At 47.0% G+C, this 20,317-nt stretch overlaps 1 long non-coding RNA gene across 1 annotated transcript; it reads right to left on the bottom strand.

Annotated features, from left to right (window-relative positions):
• Positions 1 to 780: 780 nt before the first annotated feature.
• LOC116661532 lies at positions 781 to 11,226 on the bottom strand. Its single transcript, XR_004317416.1, has 3 exons — positions 11,216 to 11,226; positions 8,090 to 8,095; positions 781 to 903 (listed from the first exon to the last, which is right to left on the bottom strand). It is a non-coding gene; the product is annotated as an uncharacterized LOC116661532 (long non-coding RNA).
• Between the last annotated feature and the right edge of the window lie 9,091 nt (positions 11,227 to 20,317).

The following is a 20,317-nucleotide window of genomic DNA, read 5'->3' as shown; positions in this document are numbered from 1 at the left end:
CAAGGTCAGAGAAAGGCTTCACATCCCTGTGGTCCAAAAACCTCTTAAAGCCCAGTGTTCTGAAAAGAAACAAAACACACACAGTCAGTTCCAATGAGAGACCGTACAGGTGGTCAGTGTGTGTCAGGTGAGGACACAGGCAGACAGACACACTGTGGAGACAGCATTGGCCACCATCACACTGGTAGGTCTTTAGCCTGGTGACAAGCATCTCTGGTGACAATGTGAGGAGGCAGAGGACCCAGCAGATTGCCTGGAAGGAAGAGCAAATGGACGCTCCTCTCTGGGAGAACAGGGTACAGGACACATAAAAGTGCCACAGGTACATCCCTTCCCCAGCAGTGCTGATCCTTAGGGCTGATCCCACCAAAGTTCTTGCACAAATTTCAAAGATGATTTTTCTTCAGTAACATGAATTCAAAATAATCAATATGTCATCAAGGCATTTTCAGAAGTGACCTTCCCTGGGCCCGAACAATACACACACATAAATACACACATATACACATAAATATATACACACATACATCCAAGAAAAGAGACAGACAGACTGAAACACAGAGAAGCAGAGGGAGACAGAGAAACAGAGAGAGACAAGACAGAGAGAGAGGCACTGAGAGACAGAGACAGAGAGAAGGAACACTGGAGCTGGGAAGGAGTGGATCTCACGCACATTTTCACAAGTCAGTCTACATGTCAAAACCTGGTCCCAAAGTCCATCCACCCTCCAAGGGAGGGTGTGGGGATCACACAAGGGCGTGGGAACAGAAGGCAAAAATCAGGAAGCCATTGTGGGGCAGCCCACCACAGAGGACTAGATGGGACACTGGGCCTGAATGTCAACATGACAGAATGACCTAGGAGGTTGTATGCCAGAGCAGACGATGTCAGAGTTGTATTTAACTTCAGTCACATGACTGGGAGCTGGGAAACAAGCAGCAAGGAAAGTGACTTTCTCCAGACCCCAGGGCAGACCCCGGCCAGTGTGGCATGTGCTCTGCACTCCGCCAGCCCTCTGTGGGGTCCTTCCTTTGCTGAGTCTGTGCACGAGCTCCCTGTGACGCCAGCCAGTGGGGGTGACAGGTGCAGTAGGTGTTTCTAGGTCTAGAGACAGGATGGCTTCTCTAGGAAGCAGGGGCCAGAATGATCCCCACTGTGCTGATGGGGGATTGGGGAGACCCTGAGAGGCACGTGGCTTGTCCAGGGTGACAGCACTGCTGAGTGGGGGGAGCCAGGTCTGAAGCCACCTGTGATCTCAGAGCTGTGGCCCTGGCTGCATCCAGGCCTCCCCAGGGCTACGGGGGGGCTGAGTTGGTGTCGCTGTGTGAGGACATGGCATGGGGTGGGAAGTGAGAAATTGGCAGACCAGAAAATCCCTTGGGGAGCTTTGTTTAGGGAGGAGGCTTGGGTAAGTGGATCCCAGGAAGTGACCTCACTTCCCTGGCAATAGAGCACAACAACTTGGAACAGAGGCCACCAGGTACCCACTCTGTAGAGAAGTCCCTACTCAGCTCACTTGGTTGGAGACCGAGGCATGTTCTGCTGCATCCCAATATCCCGAGGCTGCAGCCTTCGGAAAGCCCGCAGCGAAGGGCTGTACCAACGCTGCCGGCGCTGGGTCAGGTCTCATCCCAGGCGCCTCTGGCCTTTTGGCCAGAGAGACCCAAAGGTAACACAGGGAAGCCCAGGGCAGGCCCGCCCAGGCCGGGCCACCACTCAGATCCCACCCAGGTAGCCCCATGGTCCCTTCCTGGCTGGTGGAGGTGGGGCAGTCATGTTGGGGATGGGTTTCTGCCTCAAGCAAGAGCAGGTCAGAGGCCTGGGGGGCCGGTCACATTCACAGCCCAGGTCAAAGCTGGCTGGCTGGGATGTGGAGAGCCGGGGAAGGGTCCTGCTGCCCGAGGTTGAGCCCATGCTCTCTGGATATGTCTCTTCCCTCCCGGGTGACTGTCTGAGCTGAACAAGGTCCTAGTCTGATCTGGCAGCAGAGGGTCGAGTGGACAGAATCAGGAGTGTTCCTGGCCAGGCAGGGCTCTGAGACTTCCAGGCCGGGTCAGCTGCTGGTCACTGTCATTGCAGAGCCAGACACCACATATTAAAAAGGAGCTGATGAATAAGAACAACAACGCCCCCTCCCCAAGTGAAGGGCTGGTGTGCCACACTTCTGAGGGCCAGCGCAGGATCCAGGTGGGTCTGGATATGGAGGGGTCCCCTCCACCACGGCGCAGAAATGAATGGGGCAGTTCTCCGACCCAGACATCACACAGGGCTCTCCCCAGGGTCCTGCCCAGGGCTGGCGGGCAGCTCAGCACACCCGGCTCTGACCTGGAGCACCGTGTCCATCTCGCTGCAAGCCAGGTGGAGGACCAGGAGCCCCCGAAACAGAGCCCGAAGGTCAGCAAGGCAGGGCTGGTGCATGTGAGTGGGTGAGGGAGGGGCAAGGGCTGGGCCACACAGGGAGGTGTCCCCAGAGGCTACTGTTGGGACCAGAGCAAAGAATGGCCTCAGACCACCTGTCTGGAAAAATTCAGTCACAGAACACATCCTGTGGGCATTTTCTGGGTGGGAGCTGTCTGGAAAGCTCTGGGAAGGTTTCTGTCCTTGAAGAGGCACATGGAAACGGAGGCAGGTAGGTCAATTTTTCCTCTCTCACAGCATGAGATCTTCCACAAGACTTAAAACTCTCTCCACATCCAACAGTTACAGAGCAGGCAGGGGCAGGGGAAGATGTCAGAGACCAAAAAAAGGACGATCTGGTTCCAGCAGGAGGCCCCGAGCTCCCTCCTGCCGCTCCTGCAGCGCCTCCTGAACCTGCATCTGCAGCTGGACTGCTGGGCAACGGAGAACCAGTTCAGGAATCACCACCCCCTGGGGCAGAGCCCCCTCTGCTCCCACCCACACCTTCTTCTCCAAAATGTTCTCCAAAATCTCACCATCATTCCCCTCCCCCTCCCCCTCCCAAACTTGATATCCCTTCCGCTGAAGATGTTTTGTTTGGTTTTTCTTTATTTTCCTTTGTTTGTTTCACATTTTATATTTTCTTTTTTAAGTTCCCTGTGATAAAATATAGACTTTTCCCTTTTAAATTGTGCAATTCAGGATCATTAAGTGTATTCACATGATGTGCGACCATCACTACCATCTAGTTTCACACTATTTCTTTTCTCAAATTAAAACCCTGGATCCAGAGCATGCATTTCGCTTTCTCCCTCCCCCAGCCCCTGACAACCCCATGTCCTCTTTCTCTCTGGGTGTCTTTGCCTCTCCTGGTTGTTCCCTGTCAATGAAACTTTATGAAAGTTGGTTTTTGTGCCTGCCCACATGTTTTAAGCTGGGGCTGGAGGTTTTTTTTTTTTCACTTGAAATAGCATTTTTTATTATTTGAAAGGGAAATCCAGGGGGATTAAAGATGTGATGTACAAAATGAAGCCCTTTTAGTAACTGTACATAATCTCAGGATAGACACTGCAGTTCCCACTGTGACACCACAGCCAGAAGACAGAAGGGAGATTCTTAGCCCTTCCTGTGGCAAAAACAATACCAAACGAATCAAAAAACAAGAAAAAGCCCAGAAAAACAGCTGGAAAGACAAACCACAACCTAGAAAAAATGTTCCTCATAACCCAAGTTTGGAGAAAGTTTTCCCATCCCTGTAGCCCCAAAACCTCTTGAAACCCAGTGTTCTAAGCAGAAAGAGAACAAGCATGGACAGTTCAAATGAGAGGCAGTGCAGGTGGCCAATGTGTGTCAGAGATGCTTGATCTCTCAGGTGAGGACACAGGCGGATGGATACACTGTTGAAACAACACTTGTCACCATCACACTGGCAGGTCTTTAGTTGGGTGACAACCAGCCCTGGTGACAATGTGAGCAGGCAGAGGCTCCAGTACATACCCTGGAGGGAAGAGTGAACGGACAATCCTCTCCGGGAGAACAAGCTGCAGCACTCATCAAAGGGCCAGAGGTACATCCCTTCCCCAGGATCCTTAGAGTTCGTCCCACTAAAGTCCTTGAACACATATTCAGAGATGTCTTTTCAAGAGTGTTCATCACAGCACTGCTCGAAACAGTTGGAATTAAAGCAACACACGTAAATGGAGAGGGGATGAGGTCCACTCGTTCTGGTTCACGTAGATGAATGAACGCTGTGCAGTTGGAAAAATGGGTGCCTGGTCTCTACCCAATGTCAAGGGAGGCCTCAGGGTGGAAGTATGCAGACCCGATGTGTGCATCCAGGGTCCCATCTGCATGACCACATATGTGTGAAATCAACATAGATGGAAATGAATCTGATTGTGAGTGTGTGAGAGACAGAGATAGAGAGAGACAGACTGAGAGACACAGGGACTGAGAAATAAGCACCAAATCATTCATGACAGTCACCTCTGTGGGTGGGATTAACAAATCTCTTCTCTTCTCTTTTAGGCAATATTTCAATTTTTTGTAATGGGTCTGTATTGCTCTACTAATTCTAAAAGGATTAAAATTCTATGTTAAGGTAACCCATTCATTACTCATCTCTGGAGTAATTAAAGTACATTAGTCCTATTTTTAAAAGAATTTAAAGTCTTCTCAGGACGCAGTTCCATGTCAGCTCCGTGGCAGCAGAGGTTCTCCAGGAGGTCGTGTCTCTTCTGAATCAGCATCCAAAAGAGGTGAGGAAGAAGTACCAGACTTGGACACTGAAGACGACAGTAGATGAGAGATTCTGTTGAGGGAAAATAAGACCTACATTCACAGAGAGTAATCCCATATTCATGGAGCAGAAGGCTTCATTCTACTAAGACGACAATAGTCCACGAATAGATCTAAGGATTCAAAGAATGCCTACCCAAATCCCAGGTGGTGTTTTGCAGAAATTGACAATCAATCTAAAATTCACGTGGAAAATCCAGGGGCTCAGAATACATGAGTGAATCTTAAGAAAGAAGAACAAAGTTCGGGAAATGGAAAGTCAGCTGGAACCCACGGTTAATACAAAAGTAATTTAAGCTGAAGATACCTGAGAGTCAATAGATTTAGAAGAAAACTTGTCATGGAAGGCAATTCTCTCCTCTCCCTTTGCCCTATTAAGTTAGGTTGATAAAAAAGCCTTTAACTTTCACCATTTAACATGGTAGTTACTTTTCTGGTTGGCTCCTGCGTGTGTATAAATAAACCGTTTTTCTCATTCATCTCCTCTTTATTTCTGTGGGCTCTTTGGGAGGGACTCTGGATGATGCGGACCTGCTCTTTTCTCACCTTTTTAGTGACATCATTTGTCCATTGTGAAGTGATAAAAAAATAAAGGCTCATTGGTTTTGGGTCAGATTTGGAACATGTATACCTTTGGAGACCCCCTGGAGGAACAAGGGGGTTCAATACTGCTGGGAGAATTTACTGGTTGTCTTGTCCAAATGCCCAATAAGATGCTATTTGCAAGGATTCTTTTAAAGATTCTTACCCTAAAACAAATACCCCATCTAAACCTCTTAAATGACCAAATAGAAAGAAAGACAAAGGAGAATCATGGCTAGCCTAAAAAAACTTCCTTAACAAAACGGAAGGACAGAATCAGATTCAGAGCAAAAATTAAAATCCATTTATACCATCAACCCTCCAACCCTTTTGTATGAATTCTTTTCTAAGATGAGAATTTCAGAGGATTACACGGGTTGCTTAGGGGAAAAAAAGTGAAAGGATTAAGGTTGAACTATGTTATTAAGGACCTGGGCGGTGGTTATTTATTTTATACATAGTAGTGTGTATCTGTTAATCCCAAACTCCTAATCTAGCAAAAGACCGAGCTGATTACTATTTTCAACAGACTTTTTTTTTTCTTTTTAAACTTGGGTTGTTTGAGATCTCTTTTCTTCTTTGTTCTTTTTCTTTTTTTTAAAGAATTTTTCTTATTAATTTTTTACATTGTGGTACTCCGAATTGAACCCAGCACGTACTCTACCCCTTGAAGTATACCATCTCCTCCAAAGACAATTATTTTTATACTTTGACAATGCCATGCTGAATTAAGATTTTTTGTTCCATTTTCCCTTCATAGAGATTATAACTGAGGGAGAGAGTCAGAGGAAGCACTGGGCCATCCCTTCCTTCTCAGCGGGTCACTACACAGCAGAGGAGCTTGGCTGTCACCAGGCCCAGCTCACCTTTCTGCTCTGAGGGCCGACTCAGGCCACTTCTCTAAACAGAGGCGTGTAAGAAGCAGCAGAAAGCCAACTAGAGAGCAACAAAGACAAAACTGACCCACCTGCAGTTGGACATCATCTGCTCTGAAACGAACCTCTTACATCTCTTCTTCCTATTAGAGGATGGTTATCAAAAATATTCCTAAGGAGATGAATCTCACTCCATTTTTATGGATTTCTTGGGCCTTCTATGACTTCAACTGCAGGCTTGATTTTCTGCAGAACGTCTGCAGGGAAGCCAGGCAGAACATGTGAACAGACCCTGCAGGCCACGGCTGAGGCCTCCAGTCAAAGCATACTTGTTGTGCAGAGCCTACGTTCATGGGACCATTTTCATGACTGCTGTAATTAGTTCTCATCCAAGTGTCCCACCGAAAATGTTTCTAGATGGAAGCTGGCCTGATGCAGATGAGCAGTGGGGATGTGGGATGCAGATGGCAGACATACTGGAAGAAGAGACGGGAAATGTTTCTTCAGGCTTCAGTTTGGAAGATTTCAGATTTTTATATGGACATTAAACTTGTTCAGGCTGAAGCACCGTTTGCTGTAATACGGGGTGATGTACACGTATCCCTACAGCTTCTAAAAAATATGTTGAAACTGGTCATGCCAGCTAGGGGACAGACAGCTTAGAGTGACACCTCCGTTCCAGGATGCCTATGATCTCGGGCTCACAAAGAGGAAAAGAATACACATATTTTGCCTGTGTAGTTCTATGTGAAATTATTTGGACCCTTGCCGGATGCTGTAAGATCAGAGATCATGTAGTCTTTCTTACGTCGCAGACAATTCTTCTTGATGAGTCAGCAGACTGTTTCCGATGGCCCGGGGTCTGTGCCAGACATTAGATGTCTAGACAAATACTACACTGCCCCCATCCCTCAAGGAGATCACAGTGTGTCGTGGAAGAGACAAATTTAAATAGGTTTTGAAAACAATGTGGTAAGAGTCACTTGGCATCATGTATACTGTATGTTCAGAGGGGCCCTTGCACTGCCTGGGGCTGGGTTCTAGAAGGTAGGGAAGGTGTCAGAGGGGAAAAGCTTTCTGCAGTGACATCTGAAGGATTCCAGCAAATCTGTAGACCAGTAGAGTGCGTGCTGGGCACGGGATTCTCGGCAGCTTGCGTGTCTCGTGCAGAGGTCTGGTCGTGTCTAAGAGCACTTTGCAATTAGGGAAGGGAGGTCAGTGAGGCTAGAGGCTGTGGGGAACTAACGGAAGCTGAGGCTGAAAAAAAGCAGCAACCAGGTGATGAGAAGGTGTGACGTTAAATCAGGGAGCGTGGACTTCCTCACATACGTAGCAGGGAATTCTTTGGGGTTTTAAGGAGGAGAGTGACACAGATTAGTCATTAAAAGTGAGCAAAGTGGATTGTTCACTCTAAAGAACAGCACTGGGGAGACTAGCAAGGGGTGGGAGTTAATGCAGTGGGGAGCGAGGTGTGGGGGCTTAGTTGGGGGACATTAAGGAATAGAATTGTATTACTGACGGGGTGAGGGAGTGGAATTGTAAAGGAAAACTCCCAGATGTTGGCATGGAAAACAGATGGGATAGTGATGCCATTGTTTGAAGAAATAAACCTAGTTCGGAGCGAGTGTAAATCCAAACATACAGAGCTTGAGATTTTTATGGGCTAATCAATTGGGAATGTCTACTTGTCAATTATAAGTATATTTCTGGGACTGAAATGAGATGTCCATGCTGGAAAAGATTTGACAGTTAATCAGTGGACAGAGAGCAGTTGAAGCCACGGGGATAAATGCCACCCACTGACAGTTTACCAAAGAAAAGGGAAGGAGGGCACTTCTGGTTCAGAAAATATGACAGACCAGACACTTGAAGACCCACTCACTGAAGACACATAAAAACGTAGGACACAATGCCGCCAATTTTTCTTTTTTTTTTACAGTAACCTTTATTGTGGTATGATCCCTGTACAGTAAAATACACATATTTCACATGTACTATTTGATGAATTTGATAAATGTCTACACCCAGAAAGCCATCACCACAATCAAGATAGCTAACATTTCCATCACTCCCCAAGATGGGCACTTTTTGAATTCCCATATTTATCCCTTCCCATCCCCTTCTCTCCCTGGTAACCATAAGTTTGTTTCTCTATGTCTGTGGGTCTGTTTCTCTTTTGTAGTTAAGTTCATTTGTGTCTTTTTTAGATTCCACATACAAGTGATATCATATGGCATTTTTCTCTTTTTCTGGCTTACTTCACTTAGAATGACTATCTCTACGTCCACCCATGTTGCCGCAAATGACATTATTTTGGTTTTTTCATGGCTGAGTAGTATTCCATTGTATAAATATACTACTACGTCTTTATCCAGTCAGCTGTCGATGGACATTTGGGTTGTTGCCATGTCCTGGCTATTATACATAGTGCTGCTCTGAGCATTGAGGTGCATGTGACTTTTTGAATTAGAGTTTTTTCTGACATATGCCTGGGAGTGGGAAGGCTGAATCATGAGTTAAGTCCATTTTCAGTTTTTAAAGGAACCTCCACACTATCTTCTCTAGTGACAATGCAGCCCATTTTGTGAAAGCAGAGCCATGCTCAGAAAGTAACAGCCATTTCTAGGGGCCAGACATGAAGCACAGTGAGTATGGCCTGTTCAAGAATCAGAGGGCAGTCTTGCAGGGCTGGAAGAGAGTGAAAAGGGAAGTGTGGTACAGGTAGGATTCAGGCCACGTGGGGACCAGACAGGCTGGGATAAGGAGCCTGGACTTCCAGTCATCCCTTGGTAACCATGGGCCACTGGTTCCAGGACTCTCCCGAGACGTCAACATCCATGGATGCTGACGCCTCTTGTATAAAAAGGCATAGGACTTGCACGGAACTCATGTACATCCTCCCATGTACTTTTTTTATATATACAAACTTTATTTATTGAGTTATAGTCATTTTACAATGTTGTATCAAATTCCAGCATACAGCACAAGTTTTCAGTTATACATAAATATACACATACATTCGTTGTCACATTCTGTTTTTCTGTGTCTTCCTGTGAACTTTAAATCCTCTCTAGATTATTCATGGTATCTAATACAACATGAATGCTATGTAAGTAGTTGCCAGTGTATGGAAATTTCATGTGTTGATTTTTGAAACTTTCTGTTCTTTCCCAAATATTTTCAATCCAATGTTAGTTGAATCTGCTGGGTAGGGAGCCCCTAGATATGGAGAACCCCCAAGCTCCTCCTTCCCACCTCCAAAATTTCCACTGCAATCACTGAAGTGGTCGAAACATAGAAGAGCGCCATCTACCTGCTGGAAATCCTGAGGAATTCCTTCAGCGTATGTAGCGCAGGAGAGAAGGCTTAGGGCCAACTAGTGGGAAAGGAGGGCCTGCCTGGAGAGGAAGGAGGAAGGACCGCAGTGGAAGCCAGCTCGTACCCTTACTGGAGCTAGCTGATAGCAGTGAGGGACGCTGAGGAATTGGGGACACTTCGTGTTGGGGGCGATCCTGGCCGCCAGGTGCAGGATTCACATAGCTGGGACCCGGTTTGCCAGATGAAAATAACAAGGGGGGAGAGGGGCTGCCTCAGCCCCGGGATCCTGACAACGGCCACAGCGCCATGACCCCAGCTAATGCGGCTCCCCTAGTAAGCCAGAAATAGCAAACTCTAAGCGAAGATATTGCAGGTTCCACCGCAGCCACACGGATAACTAGATCTCTAAGCTGAAAAAATGTAACCACCAGAAAAAGGAATCTTTCCTTTTCTCTTTCTTTGGACCTTTGGACAGGGAGTCACACATCTCTGATGGGAACCACTTTTTATCTGATAGGAGCTCACTTTTTCAGGAATAAGCATGGAGAAAAAGAGTGGGGTGATGGTTTAAAGCGGAAGTCAAAGCGGAATCCCATCTGAGAAATGTAAAAACATGCTTCTCAATGAATTCGAGTTATCACAAAAAGAAGGAGGAAGGTTAAGGAAATCTCTATTAGTATCCATTCACTATATAAGACTAGACATCCATAAAAAGACAGCACCTTAAATTAAGATTTTTTTTTTTTTTGGTGATGAAAAACAATGCCTTATTTTAAAACAAGGCTTGGGGCATCAACAACACGCTGAGAGTTGTTGATGAGAAAAAAATAAATCTGCATATAGATATGTAAGTGTCCCAATTCCACCGCTCGAAAAAAATTAGTCAATCATGTGTCCAGTTGATTGGGAAATCCCGATAAGTAAATAACTCAAAAGTGGGAAAGGCATGGGAATAAACAGTGGTAGTCAGCAATGAAATCCAATATGTTTATACCTATATTTTCTTTGTTAATATAACAAACTTAAAACAGCTGTCTAAAAAGTAGTAACTGGAGCACACACACACACACACACAATTTGGAACAGCAGAGAGGTAAAATATGCCAAATGTATCATTATTAAGGAACAGGATCTAATAGATTATTTCACTTTTGAGACTCATAGGAATACTGGTCCAATTGCATATAAAGTCATGAACTTAGATATGATTTATAAAAATTTAGAGAGAATTTTCATTAAGAGGCAATATAGCTTCCAAATCACTGAAGAGAAAATTAACAATAAAAAAATTAATCAATCCAGGTAATATTGAGTAACAGAGACCATATTTACCATCCTAAAATAAACCACAAAATGGATACAATATTTGAAGCAATGATTTTTAAGACACGTGAAAATGATCATCCACTAGGACACTGCCCTGCCACCTCCGTACCAAAGCTGCTAGAACTCCTACTGCCATCACCAAAGATGTCCACCAGGAGGCGGCATTTCCTTCCTCTGCTCCTGCTGCAGAGCCAGTCCTGAGCAGTCCTTTTCCAGGTTTTGGCAGGCAGCTCCCAGAAGTGCTCTCGTGGGCCTTGGTTCCTTTTAGCCACCAGCAAAGGGATCAAGGATGAGCAATAAGCCTCCTTCCTCATCCAAGACCTAGGAACCTATCTGACTTCTGAGCAGCCCTTCACTCTTGCCTGCTGTCTGGTACTGTCCGCCCGGCTTCCCGAGTCCCCGGCTTGGGCAGCCTGCACGCCGGCCACAGCCCATCAGAATCCGTTCCCCCGCCAAGAGGCCACGCGTGATCGTGAGCAGGGCTCCAGGCCTCTGGAGCAGCGCGGCTTGGACTGCGTCCTGGCCCTGGGTTCGCGAGCTCCATGCCCTTGGTTGAGTCAGTTAACATCTCTAAGCTACAGTTTCTTCATCAGTAAAATGAAGACATAATCAATACGGAAAAAAAATCAGAATCTGAGGGGTACTAAATTTCTGATGATTGAAGATTATTTTAATTTTGAATTACACAGCAAAGGACATCATACAATTTTTACTACTTCATAATTCTAAGGACAGCTTCTACTATTAAAACTAATGTGTGCACATACACACAAACACACGTGCAGACACACTGACTCTGCTCCGCATACATCCCCATGTGCACACAAACATGGAGTCATGTACCACACACACACATACCATACACACAACCACACACGTCCTCAGGCGCACACACACACATAGCATACAGAACCACATACATCCCCAGGCGCGCATGCTCGCGCACACACACACACAGTCACAGTCTTGAACCACACACGTCCCCAGGTGCGCGCGTGCACACACACACCTCATACACACCTTTGGCGTTATTCTAAATCAATTTACAATTGAGGGTCACAGTGTCCATTGTTTTATCCACTCAGAAGATCCTGACTTTGGAGCGTGAAGCAGGAGCCCCTCCTCTCTGGAGACGGTCTTTGCCACTTACAGTCTCAGTAGAGCCAACATAACTGCTCTGGACCTTTGTAAGTGCAGGGCCAGAGCATACCTGGGAGCTCACATCCTATACATGTAAACATGTGAAGTGCAGTAGGTTCTAAAGTCCTGCTTTTACAAATATACATTCATTATAAGGGGGAAGGCCAGGTTCAAATTTAGAATTCCCACACTCAGGGGAGTCCGGCAAAGAAAGTGAGCATGTGGGGAGAGCTGATTCCCAGTCTCTGATCACTAGCCTGACCCTTTTCTTCCCAATGCAGGGCCCAACCCTTGCCACAAGAGGCATTGGATGTGCACAGGGGGACACTCAGAACTCACGTCCGGGCTCTGCTCATACCCTCCATCCAACAGCTGCCCTTTGGCCTCTCTGTGAGTCCTGGGATTCTGAACTCCGGGGAGAGCCGGTGCAGGCGATAGAAATGGGTCGGGGCTGCTGAGTCAGGGCTTTCGGGGTCGTGGGTTTCCAGAGCACGGGATGGAGCCAATGACCGTGTGCCCTTGGCCCTGCTGACCCCACCCCATGGAGGGCATGGCCAGAGGAAGTGTCAGGGCCAGGGGGACCCTCTGTAGTGCAGGACCCAGGGCAGTGGGCCCCCTTGCCAGGGTCTAAGGGCAGAAGCCCTTAGGAAAGGTCTGAGGGGGCTGTAAGGTATCTTCATTCCCATTAATTAAAAGAAAATTAAAGCTTACCACAGGCGTGGGTGGGAAGGGTTTTGTTATAACAGGGGAAGGCACTTGCCAAGGTCTGACCATAGAGGGCTGGTGGGTTTGCCAGGTTGATGAGGAACCGAGAGGCCGTTAGCCTCCCCTGGGTCTAAAAACCGCCTGAATTCCTCCAGGTGACACTGAAATGCAGTGAGACACGGAACCCTCTCAAGTTGTTAAAATCTTCGTGGTGAGCCATTCAACTCTCTCCTCATTCTTGGCTACGAAAGCATGATAAACACAGGCCAGAAACTCATCAGCCTGTTGGTTGGTTCACTGTTTGTCTGGCGCCCCCTCTTGTAGGAGCCTTTATCACTTCACCCAGGGCTGACCCGTCTCAGGATTATATCTGATTTTCCGCAGGTGGCATCACTTGCTGGTGACACGAAGGAGGCACGTTAGCCACCTCCCAAACACTTAGGCTTCTCCAGGGAGGAGCCTGCAGACCCTCAGTCCAGCCTCTGCACCACGGTGCTTCTTAGTGCCACTCCTGTCTTGCTGCCCTGGCCTCTAGCTCTGGACAGGACCTCACTGGATTGTCGATAAATGTCACCCATGCACCACGTCTAAGCTTGGGGTCCAGATGTGACCATGGTTCTTACTTTCTTCCCATCAATGGATTGTTCTATCTTCGTGTAATCGTGTCGGCAGGAAGGCCAGTACCGCCCTCTTGAGGCCTCCCCGAGCCGCCTCTGTCTATAACTGTCCTAGCGCCCCAGGGGATCGGGTCGGAAGCCTGGCACTCAGACCTGAGGATGACAGCTGAAGAGGCAGGAATCCACTCCTGCTGTGGCTTCTGCTGAGGCTCGATGTGGCCATGAAAATGGTTCCCACAGGCCCTGACGTCACTTGACTCGCTGCAGGGATGCTCCCACACTGCCCCGTTCCCCCCAGAGACCGAGGGCTTTCTGCTTGTTCCCGAAGGCCCCACCCCCGTGGGGGAACCGGGTCCAGTGGAGCGTCCAGCCTGCTTCCCCGCCAGCCCTTAGGGCCTTGGTGGGGCCTGGAACATCATCTACCCTCCCCTTAGGGGCCCGTTTGTTCTTTCCAGCCAACAGACCTGGGTCATAAGCACTTTAACCCACCTGAGGGTGTTTTCCTCACTTCAGGGGCAGTGAGGACTGGGTTTCTTCACACTCCAAGTGCCCCAGGTCTGGATGCAGACAGCCTGGCTCTCCCCTCAGTCCTGCAGGTCCCGGCCACACCTTCTGCTGGTCACTGAGTCTGTGCTGTGTTCTCTTCCAGGACGAGAGGTGCACTCTGCCCCCCGCCCCGCCCCCACCAGCGGTGGCAGAGGCGGCGGACAGACAGGTGAGCTGGGGCCTGAGACCGTGCCCGCAGATCAGTGCCCCGGAGGCCGCTGGTGACTAGAGGGGCCACGGGGCAGAAGGCAGCATGGGATGGGAGGAGGAGGAAGCTTCAGGATAAGGAGATGAAAGGGGGAACGGATAGCACCGTGAGGACCTCGGCCATGTAAGGGAAGAGAAAAGACAGTGACAGCTGCGGCGGTGTCGGCGTTAAAAGCCGAGGGCTTTTGTATTTAATATTATCAATTACCATTACATGTAGTGACATTTTTATTTGATTAAAGATTATGTGCCATGTCATATAACAGGATATGGTATGTTATTATTTATTAAGTAATACATAATAGTAGATATACTAGCATATTATGTTCTGTTAATTTATTATCAGATAGTATATAATACATATGTAGGTATTTATTTACATAATATATAATTCATGCATCTATATAACATATAACACATAACAATGTAGGATTATGATTAATATATTTTCTAACAAGATTACATAACAATAATGATGTAATATTACCCATTGTATGTCTTGGTTCATGACACATTCTCATCTGAGGTGCCTGTCAGAGGTATTTATGTATTAAAATTAATATTATAAGAAACAGTTCTGAACCTATCACCCAGCATCAGAACAGGACTATTGGCAGTGACATACTGTGTCCTATCCTGCTCTTGGCCTCTTCTCACAGGAAGTCATCAGCATCCTGAATCCTGGCTTACCCTTTTCTTGTGTTACTTTCACACACACACAACATTTAAGATCAGTTAAAACAAACGAACTGCAGGTACATGCAACGAAGTGGATGAATCACACACTCCATGTTAAACTGAAAAAGTAAGCCCTAGAAGGTAGCCGATAGTGTGCTATGCTTTTAACTGTGTATATATATGTCAACTAAAGTCACTGAATTAAGAACAACTACAGCTAGAGTCCAGGTGGGAGGGGGACAGATAAAAGGTGAGCTGAGCAGATTTGCTGCAGGTGAGCAAGTCCCCTTCCAGTAACATGTCATTCTCTCTGCAGCAGGAGGCAAGGCCATCTGCTGGGAGTCAGGGAAGAGACAGAGGGAAGGTTAGAGGTGTGCAGAGAGTGGAGAATGTTGACACCACTGAGTGATAAGTGGCGAAATGTGTTCACTAGAGAAATCCTGGAGGATTGCCTGGCAGTGGCAACATGCTGGGCATTGATTTGTAGTCTTAGAAAACTGTGCTGGGAGAGCCTGCTGCCTGCAGACCCAGAACATTGCTGGTTGAACCGAGATGGAAGTCGTCCTGGTGAGGAACTGAAAAGATCAAGGGTCAAGGGGGTTTTGTCTGTCACAAAGAGAGCGCTGACTGTGGATGCAGAGCTGGAAGGTGGTGAAGTGGAAGAGGAACGTGGACAGGCAGGAAAGCAGAGGAGTCAGCACTTGATGCCCCAGTGAGGGTGAAGGAGGGCCAGGGAGGCTGGTGGAGAAGAAGCTGGACGGCTAGAGGTGGGCACTTAAAGGAGAGAGGCTGGACCTGGGGTGGAGACACGCCCGCGTATGAGCCCGGGGTTAGGGTGAATGGGGGGTGGCTGGCTCAGGCTGACGGAGAAGAAGACCCTAAAATGACCATACTGGGTGGTGGAGGGAGAATCAACTTAGACGTCTTGATGGTAGGAGGCGAGGCAATACAGAGCTGGTGGTCCAGGTGCTCCTGACTGAGGCAGATGAGCAGGGAGGCCAGGGGGCCAGGCACTGCTAGGAATGGATCTGGGTTTTCCAGGTGCTCCCTCGAGGGGAGGAGCAATCATCTGAAGGGGGAAAGTGAGCACAAGGAGGTAAACCCAGGCTCCTGATCAAATGGGGGTTGTGAGGGTGCAATGCGTCAACTCCAGAGATGGTGGCCCAGGAAGCAGGGACCACGGGTGAAGGAGGGGACACTCAAAGAGAGGGAGAAGAGTCTTCTGGGTGTAGGGGGAAGAGAGGCCCCAGGACAAAGGAGCACAGAGGCACAGTGATGAGGATGGACTGGCTCTATGGTGACACTGCAGGGATGGCTAGATCTTTGTCCTGAGGGCTTAGGTTGGGGGGCTACTGGCCTCATGAAGACTCCCCTCTCAGCAGCGTGTATAGACTCTCCCGCTCCTGTGAGCTGTGTGGCCACCACTGTTGCCGGAGGGGCTCTGCCTCCATCTTCTATGAGAATTTCCTGCCCATCCCCCGACTGCCAGCGAGGGAGCCTGGGCCTCGCAGCTGTTTGCCGTGGAGGGACACAGGCTCCTTGGAGAAGCAGGCTGATCTTACTTTCCTCCATAACCCAGGGCCTAGCAAAGCACTAGCCTATGGGTGGGCCATGCAGAGGATCGGATTCTTACTAAATTAACTCAAAGCAGTAGAATAGCGGAGCTGGAGGAAGTGACCACTGAGCTCACAGAATTCACTGCCCACACCCCCGTTCTACAGATGAGGAAAGAGAGACCAAGTGGTGAAGCAGCCTTGGCCAAGGTCATGCTGCTCCTTAATGCTGGCCTTTGCCAGACATGCCAAGTGATGAGCTGCAGTGAAGGGCCTGAGAGGGGGCTCTGGGGCCAGACAGCTTGGGTTCAAGTCCCAGCTCTGCCATTTACTCGCTGTGTGATTAATGACGGTCCTTCCTGTCAATTGCCACCTTATTGCGTTGTCGTGAACACAGAGTTCCTGGAACAGCAGGACAGAGTTCTGTAAAGGTTTGCTTTTGCTTTGGTTACTATTATTATCACCAAGTGAACCCTGCAATGAAGAACAAAGAAAGCAAGAAGTTTTATTTTAAAGGATTTTAAAATCCTCTGGTGAATGTTTCATTTCATCTATTCAAGTTTGCATTTGATCCTTATTAACAACTACACAATGGATGACTTTTGAGGCAATCTTGCTTCATGTCTTTAATTCTCACTAGCGACACACGCTATTCAACAGGCAGCAGTTTCTTTTCCAGGAAGGGACATAAAGTTGAAAATGACTCAGTGCCTCTCGGTCCACAGTGAGGTGTTTGTGACCTGTCAACCCAGCTGTGGGGAAGTGCCCGCTCCCCATGTGCTCGCTGCGCTGCCCTGCGGACGCCAGGGGGCGCCGTACCCCCACATGAGTCCAGTCTCTTGGTTCCTATCTTTGCTTCAGATCCCTCAAGGACTGCCCATGACCCAGGGCCCCGTCTGCCTTGCCAGCCTTGCCTGCTGGACTCCAGGAAACCATCCTGTGTCTCAACCAACCTCTGTTCCTATGGCTGCCCCACTATTCTTCACTTTGTCCTTCAAGTGTGGGCTCCTGTGGCTCGCCACCCAGCAGGGGTTTCCCCGACCTCCACCTCGGGTAACTGCATCGTCCTGCAGGGTGCCTAGTGAACACGTGTGGAGGCAGGAAGTCTACAGAAAAACAGGTGCTCAGAGGGGCTGCCTTTCCCACTGCAGGGGCCCTGGAGAGCTTTTTCCTGGCTGGTTATTCACAGGCGCTGAAGCTGTGGAATCTCGATCTCACCAATTTAAAGGGCATCATCACTAATTACAAAAGCAATCAATTTTTTAAGTAGCAAATGGAGAAAAGACTTTGTGCCCCGCACTTCCAACTTTCTTCCTCTGCCTTCAGAGGTGATACTCACTCTCTGGGCAAGGGTAGAAAGCAACACACAGAATATTATTTTTCAATTTTTTTTCCCACTCTGAAGATTGCTTTCCCAGAACCGATGAAGGCAAAGATGGTTTGACTTCCCTGGACTGAGGATTCAGAGGCACAGGGGGGAGGGGGTTGGGGAAATAATTCAGCATTATTGAACTAAACAGAGACATTAAAAGGTTCTACTCTAAACAGAAAGGAAGCAGGATGCTATAGAAATGGGAAAACCATAGTTGGAAATGCAATAACAAGTTACAAGAGAATAAACATGAAGATGTAAAAAAGAAAAATTACATCAAATTACAAAAAGGTGGGAATGGGAGACGGTAGCAAGAAAAGATTGATTTCTTCCTCTTTCTGTTTTTTTTTTCTCATTATTCTTAGGATGTGTTGGAGCCTACGTGATTATCAGTCTAAAGGAAATAGATATAGTAATGGGTTGATATACTTGAAAAATAAGGTAACCACAAATCAAAAGCATAAAACAGAGTCGCAAAAAAAAAAAAAAAAAACCAAAAAGAAACAAACTCAAAATGGCTTAAAGACTTAAACATTAGACAAGACGCTATAAACCTCTCAGAATAAAACACAGGCAAAACATTATTTGACATACATCTCAGCAATGTTTTCCTAGGGCAATCCACCCAAGCAACAGAAATAAAAGCCAAAATAAACAAATGAGACCTAATTAAACCTATCAGCTTTTTCACAGCAATAGAAAGCAAAAGCAAAACAAAAAGACAACTTCTGGAATGCAAGAAAATATTTGCAAAAGATGAGACTGAACATGGCTTAACTTCTAGACTATATAAATAGTTCATACAGCTTAATAAGAAAAAAAATAAACAACCCAATCCAAAAATGGGCAGAATAACTAAACAAGCAATTCTCCAATGAAGATATACAAATGGCCAATAGGTATATGAAAAAAAGGCTCAATATCGCTAATTATCAGAGAAATGCAAATCAAAACTTCAATAGGTTATTATCTCAGACTAGTCAGAATGGCCACCATTCAAAAATCCACAAACCATAAATACTGGAGAGGCCATGGAGAAAAGGGAACCCTCCTATATTTTTGGTGGGAATGTACTTTGGTGCAGCCACTGAGGAAAACAGTATGGAGATTCCTCAAAAGACTGAAAAAAGACATCATTTGATCCAGCAATCCCACTCCTGGGCATATATCAAGAAGGAACCTTGATTCCAAAAGATACCTGCACCCCAATGTTCACAGCTGCATTGCTTACAATGGCCAAGACATAGAAGCAACCTAAATGCCCACTGACAGATGAGTGGACAAATGTATAGTATTTAGATATAAAAGAATATTACTCAGTCATAACAAAGAAGGAAATAATGCCATTTACAGCAACATGGATGGACCTGGAGATTATCACACTAAAGTGAAATAACTCAGAGAAAGACAAGTATCATATGATAACACTTATATGTGGAATTTTTAAAAATGATACAAATGAACTTACTTACAAAACAAAAACAGACTCACAGACTAAGAAAACAAATTTAGGAGTTTGGGATTAACAATTACAAACTACTATATGTAAAACAGACAAACAACAAGGATTCACTGTAGAACACAGGGGAAAATATTCAGTATCTTGCAACCTATAATGGAAAAGAACCTGAGAAAGAATAGACAATGGATATGTACAACTGAATCACTATGCTGTACACCTGAAACTAACAAAACACTCTATATTTGAAACTAACAAAATATTGTAAATCAACCACATTTCAATTAAAAAAATAGATAAGCTCTAAATACCTTTATTCAAAGATAATCTTCAACTCTTCCCTCTTACAAAAAGTAAAATGGGAAACTTGAGCAGGACCAAATTATACTGAATGAGAGGTTACATACCTTCTGCAGCACGTGGCCCATGCTACACACACATCGTGTTTTGTTCAGGTAAGAACGGCCTTTACTGCCCAGGGAGCGAGTCCTTCTGGTAGAAGGCCTCTGTGGCAGTGGCCTCCTTGTCACCGCTCCATCTCACCAGGAGGCCAGGGTTTTCAGAGGGGAGGGAACACAGAGCTCATACACTTCAGATCTATTTCCTGAGAAAAACTATGGAAAGACCAAATTCACCTGCAGTGCGGGAAACATGAGCAGGGCCCCTAATCAGACCTAGAAGTCCAAAGCAAGACGGCCCGACGTTCACATCGGAACCAGAACAACAACCGTCTGGCCCCAGTGAAACGATCACCATCTCACCTGCAGTGAACTGTTCGTACTCAGTGTCAGGGATGTTTATGTTGAGACTTGAGAGATCAAAAAAGTCAGACAAGGGAATCCGGACCTGGTGGATGTCCAGGCTCTGCCAATGGTAGAGGCGGCCCCAAGGGTGTAGCACCAGCACCGACCCCTCCATTTTCAGCAGGGTCTTCAGGATGAAGGTGATGTGGATACAGACGCCCCTACTGAGGCTGAAGACCTCTGGAGGGTTGACGTCACACAGAAGGTACCTGGCAGGCAACAAAGGAGAGCGCGTCTTCAGGGCCAGGCCTCTGCACAGGAATCCCGGCTTAGATAGAACAGACACAACGGGAATCCCTGCACAGCACATGGCCTAGACTCCAGACATGTTCAGCAGCTTCTGGTTTGTAAAGTGGTGGCACTGCCCACCCATCTCCATGTGGCCAATTTCTTCGAGTCCGGGAGCACATGCAGAAGACATCTTGTTATCTGTCTAACACC

Source organism: Camelus ferus, chromosome 35 (assembly GCF_009834535.1).
Source record: "Camelus ferus isolate YT-003-E chromosome 35, BCGSAC_Cfer_1.0, whole genome shotgun sequence".
Classification (NCBI taxonomy): domain Eukaryota; kingdom Metazoa; phylum Chordata; class Mammalia; order Artiodactyla; family Camelidae; genus Camelus; species Camelus ferus.
The sequence above is the reverse complement of the archived record's forward strand: the minus strand, read 5'-3'. Positions and strand labels throughout refer to the sequence as shown.